Source organism: Camelus bactrianus, chromosome 8 (assembly GCF_048773025.1).
Source record: "Camelus bactrianus isolate YW-2024 breed Bactrian camel chromosome 8, ASM4877302v1, whole genome shotgun sequence".
Lineage (NCBI taxonomy): Eukaryota > Metazoa > Chordata > Mammalia > Artiodactyla > Camelidae > Camelus > Camelus bactrianus.
The window spans coordinates 59,323,006-59,336,140 of NC_133546.1; the positions used below are offsets into that span (position 1 = coordinate 59,323,006).

Here is a 13,135-nt window from a genome sequence, read left to right on the forward strand (position 1 = left end):
GGTGCCTGGCGGATCACACTTGCCCGTGTGCCACCTGACCAACCACCACAGAGTCTTTGAAAATGCCCAGGGATAAGTCAACGTTGTTTTCCCTGAAAGTCCTGATGCAGAAAAAGAATGAAAGTACAAACAGTAACTGGAAAAAATGTCACACATTTTAGCCGCTTTGCATCCCTTGTTAGGGCAAACCCTGGGTTGGGTTTTTTTTTTTTTAACATTTGTGAACTTGTGCGGTAGGTGGAGCAGTGTGGGTGGCCCAGAAAAAGTAGCAGTTAGAATAAGATTTTCCATTTATTGCCCTTTGTGCGTGGCTAAAAATAAGATTCATACAAATCAGAATATGTAGTGCAAGCACAATCACTCTGTTAATTCTGATGACTGGCTTGCCCACATCTTTGCATCTGTCTGGTAAGTGGTGCATTGGGGAAACAAATGTGTCTGTGTTTAAGTAGCAAAAAGGCAGCCAGGTTTGGGCGATGTCTGCCTGTGATAGTTTATCAGCATTTCCCCTTCTAAAGGAAGAAAGACACAACACATACATAAACAAATTGTGTTGATGGGAGGCTGAAAGACCAAGTGATAGAATCCTTGAATCTTTTTTGAGGAGTTATTGCCATGTTTGAAATGCTATTGTACAACCTCCATCTTCTTGGCTCATTGTTAGAAAGTTGTGTCCTGTAGACTCATAGGACCAGCAAGGGAAGGATGTCTTAGTGGTGTTGCTGAGAGTTTAGCAAGCTCTTTTGTTTGTGTAGGGATGCGGTGGTGGGGAGAGGGGACAAGGGTGGGCACATGCCTGCTCTAGAGTCCCACTGTGGACACAGATGCTGGAGGGGCAGTTAACCAAGTAAAAACTCCCCTTCATCTGACTGCTGAGTCTCTTGCAACCACAGTCAGTGATAACGTGTCCGTTTAAGGCTTGAAGAAGCACCAAAGAGAAGTGGCGTCATCGTTGGCAGGGAAATTTGTACCTCCGTGATCCCAGTGATGGTGCTGTCCCCGTTCCACTGGCTAAGTGGCTGTGGCATTTCCAAAGAATGAGAACATCTGCAAGGGTTGTGAGCCTTTCAGTTTGATGTAATTTGTGAAATAAGATGAGTCAAGAGGGCAGTCATTCCAGAAGCCTCTGGAAATTGAAGACTGCAAATCACATTCCCCACTGGTGTCTCCACCCTCGGCAGACGGCAAGGCATGGTGATTAAAGTGAGATAAGAGCTTTGGGTGCCAGAGGACTCAGCATCAGATCTTTGCTTAGCTACCTATTGACCTTGGTCTATTTTGCTGAACCTCTTCTAGGCCTGGATATCTTTACTTGAAAATTGGAACAAGGATAGTGACTACCTCCTAGAGTGGTGGTGGGGAGTAAATGAGGCAACAAAGTAAATGAAGCACAAAGCCAGGACTCAGTAAAATGATGATGGTGCTGTGTATTCATGCTGTTGCATCATAAAAGTGTGGTGGAGAATTTCAGGGCATTTGGGGGGTTCCCCACGATGCTGGGAGTACAAATTTTGGAGTTAAATGGGCACAAGAGCAGCCTCTTGTTCAGTGTTTCTCAGTCAGACGATGATGGGTCATTTACCAAATAGTTTGGTTTTTCATAGGCTACTGATGCTATCCGGGGGCTCAATTTTTTGTCATTAAATTAGCACCATGAAAGCCTCTCTTTCCTCTTGAGAGAAGCACTGTGTTGAGCGTATTCTGTTATTTTTACCTTCTCACTGTATTTTTTATTTAAACATGGATATTTCAGTTCTGACATCTGTGCATGTTAATTGCAGTACCTGCCGATGTACATTATGAGAGAGTGCTAATGTTGTAATCAAGTAAGGTTTTAAATATTTTGGGTGAGAACAAGTAAAACTTGAGGAGCAGTTAGCTTCCATGGTGGTATAATTCCCTACAGAAAATATCATATCTCTTTTAAAATTCTGGTTACTAATCAATCCTGTGGATAACCAGATGCTGACAAGCAGAAAACAATTACTGTTGCTGCTTTTACTTTTTTTTTTTTTTTTTTTGCAAATTGTTTTCTGTATAATGTAATGTGTACCTGCCCTTCTAGGAGTCTTTTTTTCTGCCCCAAAGTTTTACATTAAGTAAATATATTGTGCGTTTCATAATAAGGTCATCACTGTAGGTATCACTTAACTTTCTTGGTTAACCTTTAGAATTAGATGCTAAGAGTTCACATCAGACTCTTCCTTCAATCTCCTCCATAACCTTCCTGAGATACAGTTTCTTCATTTATCAAATTAGAAAAGGAATTATGACTGCACTCTGATTTGGCCTCACCTGGGACCTGACAAGAAGTGATAAATGGGACCAGTAAGCTAAGAAATTAAAACATGGTACAGGTATAAAACACTGATGGCTTGGTTTTATCAAATTGATGTATTTTGCTAGTTTTTTAAAATTTCTGTCTTAGTAGTCAAAAAGTGGAAACAACTAAATGTCCATCAGCTGATGAATGGATAAACAAAAAATGTGGTCTATCCACACATTGGAGTATTGCCGAGTTATAAAAAAGAATGAAAGAGAGAGGGTATAGCTCAGTGGTAGAGTGCATGCTTAACATGCACAAGGTCCTGGGTTTAATCCCCAGTACTTCCATTAAAAAAATAAATAAATAAATGAACCTTATTACCTACCCCCCGAAACAAAACAAAACAGAAAACTACAAAAAAGAAAGAATTTTTTTTAAAAAAGAATGAAATGCTGATATGTGCTGTAACATAGATGAGACATAAAAACATGCTAAGTGAAAGAAGCCAGGCAAAAAAAGGTCACATATTATATGATTCCATTTAAATGAAATGTCCAGCGTGGGCAGATCCAAAGATAAAAAAGCAGATTAGCAGTAGCCAAAAGGTGAGAGACAAGGAGAATGAGCAATGACTGCTTAATGGGTATGAATTTCCTTTTGGGATGATGAAATGTTTTAGAGCAAGACAGAGGTGATGGTTGCAGAACATGGTGAATGTACTAAAAACCACTGAACTGTGCACTTGTTTAATTTTATCTTATGTGAATTTTAACTAAAGAAAAAAACCTGAAAGATCCCTCAGGCTTCTGTGTGTGGAATAGTCTGAAGGGGGAGCAAGGACGAAGAACAATGAGGAGGCTTCTGGGATAACCCAAGTGAGGTGGCTTGGACAGGCTGGCAGTGTTGGAGGCGGTGAGAAGTAGGCAGATTTGGATGTATAGTCTGAAAGAAAAGTTCCTCAGTGTCTTCTCTGAGGCTCAGTTCTCTCTGTGAGAACCCTGGTAGTTACTCTCAGCACTGAACAGAACTAGATTTAGGAAGCCTGGATGTTCTTCATCTTAAAGCAAATACTGAGCCAAGGGTATGGTGCTGTGGACCACAAGACCTTTTCCCAGTATGTTGGGAGTCATATTACCCCAATGACGAATTACACTCCACTTAAGAGTGGAAACCGCATTAAATCTCGATATAAACTATTCTTCGGTCCCATCATTAAATACGGCCTTGAGAGAGACGGCAAAAAAAAAAAAATTTGTTTTTCTCTGAATTATACTTTTCACAGTCTGTCCTACCAACCCAGTCAGGGTTTTCTGGGTTTTTCGTGTTACGACCCATCAGTCTGGGGTGGAGAAACTTCTCTGGTCCACTCCACCAGTAGAACCTCTCTTCTATTAGAATGGTACCCAGGTTCTTTCAGTGCATCCAGATAGCGCTACTTTTTTCTTTTTTCTTTTTCTTTTTTTTTCTGTTGAGCAAAATAGAAGAATGCTTTTTAGGCAGAGCGAATCATTCTAGGTTACTAACACAAGTTCCTCGCATTGCAAATACAGCTTCAGTTCCCTCCATGAACACACACACTCCCCGTTATCTTTGCCTGCCTTATTGCACTTTGCCACAGACTGACGTTACTGCAAAAATCATAGGCAAAAGAAGGTGATAAATTAGGCTCTGGCTGTGATTTCCTCCCACACCTTCATAAGGAATGACAGAGATTCTGAAATTCATCTCGCTGATATACCGCGTGCTTCTTCCTGCAAAACAGCCGGTTTTAACCTATCCTTCATGTGCAATTTGAGGGTACTGGCCGGGCTGGGCTCATTATTCCTTTGGTTGAATAATGTAAAGCATTTGCAATGGAGATTTACTTTAATGATGTATTTTAAGTGCATGTCCGCATTGCCGATTTAATGCACTCAGTCGTGGAATGCTTTAGAGTTTATTGCTAATGGATGAATCCTCAGGAAAATCGGCATTTTCAATAAGATTGACATTTGGAGTGAGAAATAGAAATCTAATGAGAGCATTTCAACCGAGGTTTGTAATTAGGGCTGAATGGAGTAAATTTGTACACGCACACCCAGAAGGGCACAGCGGAAGGTGAAATTGCACGCTCCGTTATGAATGAGGCATGCCGGCCGATGGATCAGTGTCAGGCCATGACACTGGGGAGTATAAATGATACTGTCACCAAGTGCTGCACAGGATATCAAGGGAATTCCACTCCAGTAAATTACATTACTTAGACAGACCTGAAGGCATTGTGTCAGAATGAGAGGAGGGAAGAGGAGGCTGTCAGCACCAAGTGGAAGATATTACAGCACAGCTGGCTGCAGGGGTGGAAGTCACAGTTTTCCCTGATACCTGGCGGTTTTGTATTCTCCTTTGTTAAGTAGTTTTCAGAGGTTACAGGTGTGTACCTGTGAAAGCGCATCATGTCGACTGGGGTGTAGGTTTCAGTTGACCACAGGGGAATAAATGTAAGTTGATTTGTATAAAATGGTTAGTGCTGGATTCCCTTTCTCATCATTTGCGACTGTGGGATACTCGATGTTCATCTATAAGCTAGCCCCTGTTTTATTTTCTTTTCGTGAAGATCCAACATACATTATTAGGATGTAATCATCCTACTCTCTGTTTCTTTTCCAGCCCTGCCTTAATAATAACATATGTTTCTTTAATCCTCTCCTAACCCTCATTTCCTCTCATCACCTCCTGTCCCAAAGGGAAACAAATTGTACCGGCACTGAACATTTCATTTTGTGAAAGAGTTCCAAGTTGAGAACAGTTAATTCCTAGAGTGCAGTGTGTGGAGAAAAGCTATTCTTTCACTTTTTCTATTGTCTTTTGTCTCCTTGCTGTGAAGTGAGGTCACTTTTGGGGGGGAAGTATTAGGAGAAGAAAATAAGAGCATCAGTTGTGCCACTGCCTTATTGGTCACTGGAGGAGTGCTGGGCACTTCATCCACCTGGACTTCCAGTGCCAGTTCTTGAAAAAGCTGGTACTAAGGGCTCCAGAATTAGTCACAGTCATTTCTTAACCAGAAAGCAAAAGTCCTCTCTGAATGGATAGAGATTGGACACAGCATCCATTCTGACTTTCTTAAATACGTATGATATTTTGTCCTTAGCGAGATAAACCTCAGAAGCATCTCTGATAATCGGTTAACAAGGAAAACACATGGTATTCTGCAGAATGTCCTTAAAAGGGTTCTCAATGGCAGATTTTGAGCAACCTTCTGAAACAGAGGACACAAAGAGATAGCAGTGACAATGATATCTTGGATTTGCCTTTTATCCTTTCCAAAATAATACTTGATCCATATCAGGGTATTGTAATTTAGTCTTCATTTTGTAGCCATAGTAACAGTCTTATTTCATTCACACAAGCATAAAGCTTAGTAAAACCAAAATATTTGGAAAACTAGTTTTGAGGGTAGATAGAAAAAATTTTGGTTCATAATAAGGTGGTTGATATTTCTGTTTTGTCAGGTACCATCCCCATAACAACAGTTTTTGTTGTTGATGATTCTAAAATAATAACTAAGTGTACAAGGCATGATGTAAAATGTCTGAGCATCACATGCCATCCTCCGCACACAAGGACTGTGCTTATGGACGTTGCTTTATTTACTAAAGCTATGCTAAAAGTCTGGGACTCTTAGGCTGTACGGGAAACGAGTCTCTCCCTAACTAAACTCACTAGAATTTTTGCTTTTGCATTATGTTCATTTTGATGGTAGTATGTGACCTATGTTTTCTTTTCATCCATGAAATCAATTGGTCATTCGCTGCAATGGTACACATGCGACATGTTTCTTTGTCCTGGCCTCTTGGTGCAGCATGCTATCAAACTATACCTTTGAGTTTTTCTGAATTGAATCCTGTTGGAAGATGTTTAACAGCATCTGAAAGTGAAGCAGGTTTAGATGCCCCTCCATTCTGTAGAGATTCCTTTGTTCCTGCCTACCTATCCATGTCTGCCTATATTCTCTTCTCTTTTTCTAAACATTAAAATTGGAAAGGGAGGAAGGGGAAGCTCCTTAGGAGAACTAGGTCTATGGAGAATTGTGAGTACTCATTCAGAAGCTATTCTTAGTTCTAGGAAATATAATGAACTTGAGCTTTGAGTCCTGCTGAATCTCCCATGAATGATGCTGCCATCACCACCACCTCTCCACCTGATTATGTTGTCCCCAAAGACTCCTGGTCGTTTTTCTCTAATATTCTGAATGGAGCCTCTCCCACGTAAAACACATCTCAGAAGGAACTGGGGTCCTGCCGCCCAGCGGGCCTGGATCTTGAATAGTTCACTGGATGAATCTTAGTTGTCCTATAAAATGCTTCTATTTTGCATTACCTTGAAGTCTGCTGTGTGGAGGAAACTTTCCTATACATCTTGATTTACTTGTCAGAAGTCAGCCCATTAATGTGAGCACTTCACTTACACGATCATTATGGTGTTTCCAGCTGACAACTGCAGCCACGCACTCCGTGTTCCCGAGTTCCCAGCGCTGCTGAAAAAGAGACTTTTGTTCTGACTCGATGAGGAAAAAAAATGCAAACAACAACACCAGCCCTACCACCAGAGATCCTATAAAGACACGTTCAAATGAACAATAAGGCCATTTGTTCGCAGATGACATAAGGATATAAGAATTTAAACAATAAGACCTCTTGTGAAATGCAGCCAAATATGCACCACGAAGGTTGTGAAGTTCTCTGTCTGAAGGAAGCCGGTTTTTACATGGGCTTCAAAAAAACCCATTAATGTATAAACCACCCTTAAAAAAAAGAAAGAAAAGAAAATCACTTGTCTCGCTATAGCATTAAAGCAATTTCTGTTCTAAGGAAAGCTGAAATGCATTCATTTGTGTAAAGTACATGCACTGTAATTTATAAAAAAAAAAAAAAAATACAGGGCTCTATTAGGAAGTGTAGTGCCTCTTCCCTCCTTCACCTGAGATGGGAAATCCATCATTTGGTCAAGACCTTTCTTCCTTTGAATAGTATTTATTTCTTCAAAATGAAAAAAAAAAAAATCCTTTGTATCACTTAGATTCAAGATGAAGTTTTAAGGCTTGACAGTAATTCTCTAAATCCTCTGACATTGGTGAAGTGTGGGGAGGGAATAATCCTGCTTTAAAGGAGATTTTTAATTGAATTTACTTTTATTTGAAACGTAGCCCTTTTTTAAAAAAAATTTTTTGCTTTGAGCCTTTAAAGAAGGCTTGGTATATTTGTAAACCCCAGCAGGCCCATGGCAGGAAAATGCAGAAACTTCCTTGTCAGCTTGGATCAGGATCTCTGACGGTGTCCCCAAATTGTTTCTATTTTGATGATTCTGATGTTTAAAATGTGACCTTCCGGGAAGAGAGCGGGGAGAAAAAAAACCCGACTTCACTGGCCAAAGGTGCTCACTGAGCTGACTTAGTATTAAACTCTAAAGACTTTCAAGTATTTGCAGATGGATAGATATACAGCATCCTTGCAGAATCCTCTTAATTGAAGAAATGTTTCATCTCCCTCTCTGTTGACAGAAGAGATTGCCTACTGATAATTGCTTTGCTTAAGTGTCTGATAACATGCCAGGAATGAGAGCATTCTTGTTAGGTCAGCTTTAATTATTCATGTGCCACCTGTCAGCTCTAAATCAGTACCAGATTAGAGCCTCATGGAGTCAGTTTGGGGAGGGTTGGGGGGAAGCTGGGGTGATCTCTTTTAGAAACAACAAAAATAGGCTGTAGTAAACATGGCTTATAACCTGCAGCCTTTTTAAGGAGCCTCATCTTCATTGTTCCTGAGCAGGAATCAGCTCTTGGTACATCTGAAAGACGTTTGAAACCTTGCCCAAGCTACCTCAAGTAGCGATAAATTCCTGCGAGAGAGGATGGTGGTCCCATCTGTTGCATTTCCTTTTTGCTCCCTCTCATCGTTGTAAATGAGCCAGGGAAAAGCTCAGAAACATTTTTTATAAGCTATGTGAGGACAGGAAATATGTTAACGATGTTAGATTTCATACATTTCAGGGTTTTTTTTTTTTTCAGTAGTTGGTTGGCTTTTTTTAGAAGGACAAATGTGGGTTGGAAATAAGGCTTGTTACCCTCTGTCAGCTTTTGGTAGTTTTATTCTCACTTTTCAGGGTTGTTTGGGACTTTCTGGTGGGATGTTTCGGGTTCTTTACTGAAGGTTGTGTTCTCCCACCCTTTGATAGCATGGATTTGTGAAAGGTGTTTCTCTTCGTCCACCCGTCAGGGGTTACGGGGAAGCCTTGAGACATTATGCACTTTTCACAGAGGTGGGGGTTGGGTTGACTGAGAGGCTGAAGGCAGAGAAGGGTAAACGGGAGGAAACAACAGGTGTGTGAGTGAACGGTCGCGTGGTGAGTTTCTCGGACTCCCCTGCAAAGGTGAGGCTCCTAGCCTGACTGCTCTCCAGCCTGAGAGAGCTGCCTAGGTAAGAGTTTGTGAATCATAACCTCAGAAACAGGAATTTGGGATGCCTGTTGCAGACACGACAGGCTAGAGGCATTAAAGAGAAAACCAGGTCAGCTGATAAAGGAGCGAAGACCTCTGACCCCTGTGCTGTTCTACCCAAACACCGTTGACCCGCTCGTTGCTCTCAGGGACCCTTGGCTGCCTTCTGATACTTGAGGCACCTTTCAGTTTTCTGCCTTCATCACACAGTCCACTGAGGTATAGGTACAGGCTCCAAAAAAAGTAGGCTCAAAGTACTCGTGACAATGACATCACCAGGGCTTTGGCCATTTAATACTCGCTGAATCCTTGCAGCACACAGGTGTTGTGTGAAGAGCTTTAAACTCCACACCATGGATAGTTCTTCAAACAGGAGGACTTGGTGTATCCCAGGCCTTGACAGAAGAGAACATGAGGGAAGGAAGCCATGCCAGGAAGAACTGGAGAAAGGCACTGAAAAGTGGAGAAACAGGGTCCGGGGTCCAGGGAAGCAGGACTGCCATGTTCTCTCATGCCAGCTCAGCTCTGCAGAACCTTTTTCATCCACTTGGAAAGCACTTCCGCTCTCTGCCCCTGGTTAACTCTTCCTGTGAGTTGCCCAATCATCATCTCCTCCAAGAAGCTTGCTTTGCTCCTTTCGGGCAGAATTAGCTGCCTCTCCTCTGGGGCCCATAGTGCAGGGCCCACCTCCTTCATGGCGCTTATTGTGTCGTCCTACAAGACCTTGTTCACTTTTCTTTCTTCCCGACAAAGTGGTTGCTGAAAAAGCTAACATTATCCTACTTGGGACAGCAGAGGTGTCATGCCCAGGGAAAGAGTAGTGATGATTTCATGGGACTCTGCAGTACTTAGAGAGCTTTAAGGGTATTATGATCGATTTTTGACAGCACATTTGATCAGGGACATTGATGTCCCTTTGTGAACAGAGATCAGGGTCCGAGTCACCATCAGAGAGTGTGTCTTACAACCAGTGGTTGAAGGAACTAAGGAAGGTTGACCAGGGGAAGCGAAAAAGGAGAGACACAGTAGCTGTATTTAGATACACGAAAGACATGGTTATTCCAGAAAAAGCAGAACCAAAAGGTACATGTTATAGAGAAAGCAATTTGGGCTCAGAACAAGAATTTTCTGGCAGCTGGAGCCAACCCAGAGTGAAACCAGTGGCCCAATTTGGAACAATTAACCTCCCTGTTACTAGAATGAGAATCATTATCTTTTAGGGCCCCATTTGGGAGCTGTTAGAGATAAGATGTGGCACTGCATGGCAGCACAAACCAGATAACCCTTATGTTACTTTGAAGTCAGGATGAAGTCATCCCCAGTCAGGATGACCGTGGGACATCAGCCCCAACCTCCACATGGAACCTGGTGGGTCTGGTACTCCGTCTTCATCTGCCCACAGGTTATGGGATGAAAGTTGGGATGGGGTCGGGGGAAGGAAGCTGGCTTCTTCCTCCAGGAGTCTGTTCAGTGAAGCAAAAAGAACCCTGGACTGCATCCCAGTTCACGCACATCCTGGCCTCTTGCTCTCTGCGTGGCCATGTGAGTGGTTCCCTCAAAGTTTCAATGCTTCCATTTCTTTCCATGTAACATGGAAATAATATTGTTCATTTCACAGAGTTGCCTTGAGGCTTAAGCACGGTGAAGGAGTCCCCTGTGGACAGCAATGTGCTGTCCTTGGGTGGGTGCTTGCCCAGAGCCCCGGCTTCCACCACTGACGACTTCTGAGGGTTGTCACCTGTACAAGGGACAGAACTGCCTTCCTTGCAGGGTTCATATGAGCTGGATGACTGGATAAAACGTTGCATATAAAAGCCCCCAGCACGGTGCCTGCTACGGAGCAGATGTTCGGTATCGGTAGCCTCATTTCACCCTCTGCTCCTGGGAGGACTGGGAGACGATGTCTTCTCACACACCTCTGCTGGTCAGGTCCTCAGCAGGTGCTCTTTGACCTTCCCTGGAGACCTGACTGATGCTCACATGCCCTCCTGTCCCCCTGTCATCTCAGCATCAAGCCACCTTCTCCGCTTCCTCTTTCTTTTTCTTCTTTCCTCCTCTGTTTCCTTCTCTTCCTAATATTCTTGTCTTCCTTTTCTCCAGCTAGCTTCCCTCTCTGGCTTCTTTTCTGCATCCTGTGGAGGACTGTTCTGATGAGCACAAAGTTTAAAATACTATCTTCAGTATTTTTTTTTGTTCCAAACAAGAGGTTTTAGGTAGCTTTGGGTTGGAGCTGAGAGCCTTTTTCATTTTCTTCTGAATTTGCTTAAAGTTTTTTTTTTTTTAATATTAACATTTCCCCAGTCCCCCATCCCTTAGGCTTGTAGTCATCAACTTGCCAGACACACAGCAGCTGAGTGTCTCTGTGACATGGCTGGAGTTGGGAAAGTGTCCTTCACAGGAAACCTAACCCATATGTTAACTCAGACAGAGCAAATTGCTAAACAAAGAGCTCAGGAATGCCAGTTTGATCCTCTGGTTCCCATCCTCTCCCTTGGAAAGGGGGTTGCTGAAATAGGAAAGGCAACGGGCAGGGGAGGGAAGTTCCAACAAGTTTGCTGAGTTGGAAATTGGGGCCCTGCCCTCCAGATTCAGACATCTCATCCATCTATCCATCCACTAAACGTTCAGGAAGCAGGTCCTTGTCTAAGACCCAGCGTAAGGTCCTGGGCAGGCATGAGTTGAGTGATAGGACCCCTGCCCTCAAAGAATGAAGGAAGGAAAATTGTCAAAGGAAGAAAGGAAATTGTATTATATATAGTGCCAGGAGTGTAGGTCAGTACACACTCTAAGTGCTATTTCATGATTGCAATAAGAATCCAGGGAAACATTGCTGCGTGTGGAAATTTGACTAAAATTTACAGGGAAGTGATGCTAATGATCTGCATCCATGTAGAAGTCAAAATGGAAGCTGTACATTCTCTGGGTACATCCTCTAGGACACACATTTCTCCTAATTTTCCTCTCACTAAGCGAGGTCACTTTTTATTTAGCAGAAGACTGCAATTTTACCCTTCCAGTCTTTTCTGATTTTTAAACCAGAATACTGAAATCTTTTCCTTCCAAGGAAACTGAAGAACAATCTCTCTCCCCCCCCCATCCCACCCCACTGCTCTTTGCCGATAGTGTTTCTCTGGGGCCATTGACCTGGTGCAAAGAGCGATGCTCTTAGTTCTCAGATCAGACTAAGCCTCAGCAGGTGCAAAATGAGACACCCCTTTCCCTGCACCTCAGCGTCTTCATGGGAGGGGCAGGAGGAGGCTTGCCTGCCTGTACGCAACCCTGGGTCGTCTCCACAGTCACTTGAGAAGAGTTTTATACAAAAGCACGTTGAAAATGCAGGTGCTAAATATGTAAAGAATTTTGTTGTGAAATATAAGGATGTCAGCTTTATTTTTCACAGTACATGTGTGTGTTTCTAAAATCTTAGCATAACACTTGAGGTCATTTGCTGTCTGCGATTTAGTCGACTGCCAAATTCCATTTTAAAGAAACTTGCACTGTCCTAAAAGAGAAATCATTTTCTCCTTTTTTTTTTTTCCAGAAAGTTCTCTGGACCTTTGTCTTGTTCACAAATATGCACGTGATATATTTTCATAAACCAGTGCAAAGATATTTGAGCTTTAAACTTCCCCTCCCCCGATTTCCACGCCACTTTGTTTCTATCTCCAGTGCCCCCAACACTGCGTGTGCAGGGTTGTGTAAAAACTCAGTCCCCACCCCCAGAGTTCACAGTCTAGCGCGGGAGGTACGCCGTACACCAGCAGCTGCAATGTAGGTAGCAGGTGCCAGGTGCCAGGCATGTGCTAGGGAGAGCTGGGAGTAAGGGCAGATCTGCTAGAGGTGAGTAACTTTTTGAGCAGGATAAGGAGAAAAAGAAAAAGCACATTCAAGAATCCTTCGTATTGTCTTCCCATATCATCTCTTGTGTTTGTCTTACCCCTCTTATTATATCCCAGGATCCTGAGAACTGGAACTTCCTGGCTCATCACTACTGTATTTGGTGATGCCTCATGTGAGCTTACAAATAGTAGGTCTTAGGGAATGGTAGTTTGAGCAAATATATTCTGCACCATCTCATGCAAAATTTCAGCCTCCAAATCAATACCCCCATTAAAAAAAAAAAAAAACTCAGTAACTTATGTACACAGCATTTTGAACCTTCCTAGAATAAGTATTTTTTTTCAACTCTGGGGGGAAGAAAACAAACACATGCTGACTTCAGGAGGACTTCTAGAACATTCTAGTCTGAATAAGGAAAGTGATTTTTGTTTACACTTGGAGTACAAGTCAAATGCAGAGATATTTCTAGAAACTCCCTGCAGCAGAACTGGCTGCTAGAAGGCCTGTTTCCCTGTGTAATCGGGTTGTCCTTTTGTCGGATTTAGATAACAGAAGCT

General features: G+C 42.6%; 1 protein-coding gene across 5 annotated transcripts in view; it reads left to right on the plus strand.

Annotated features, from left to right (window-relative positions):
* Positions 1–13,135, plus strand: part of BACH2 (BTB domain and CNC homolog 2) — a 324,594-nt gene that overhangs the window by 188,993 nt on the left and 122,466 nt on the right. The gene's annotated exons all lie outside the window — the stretch shown is intronic.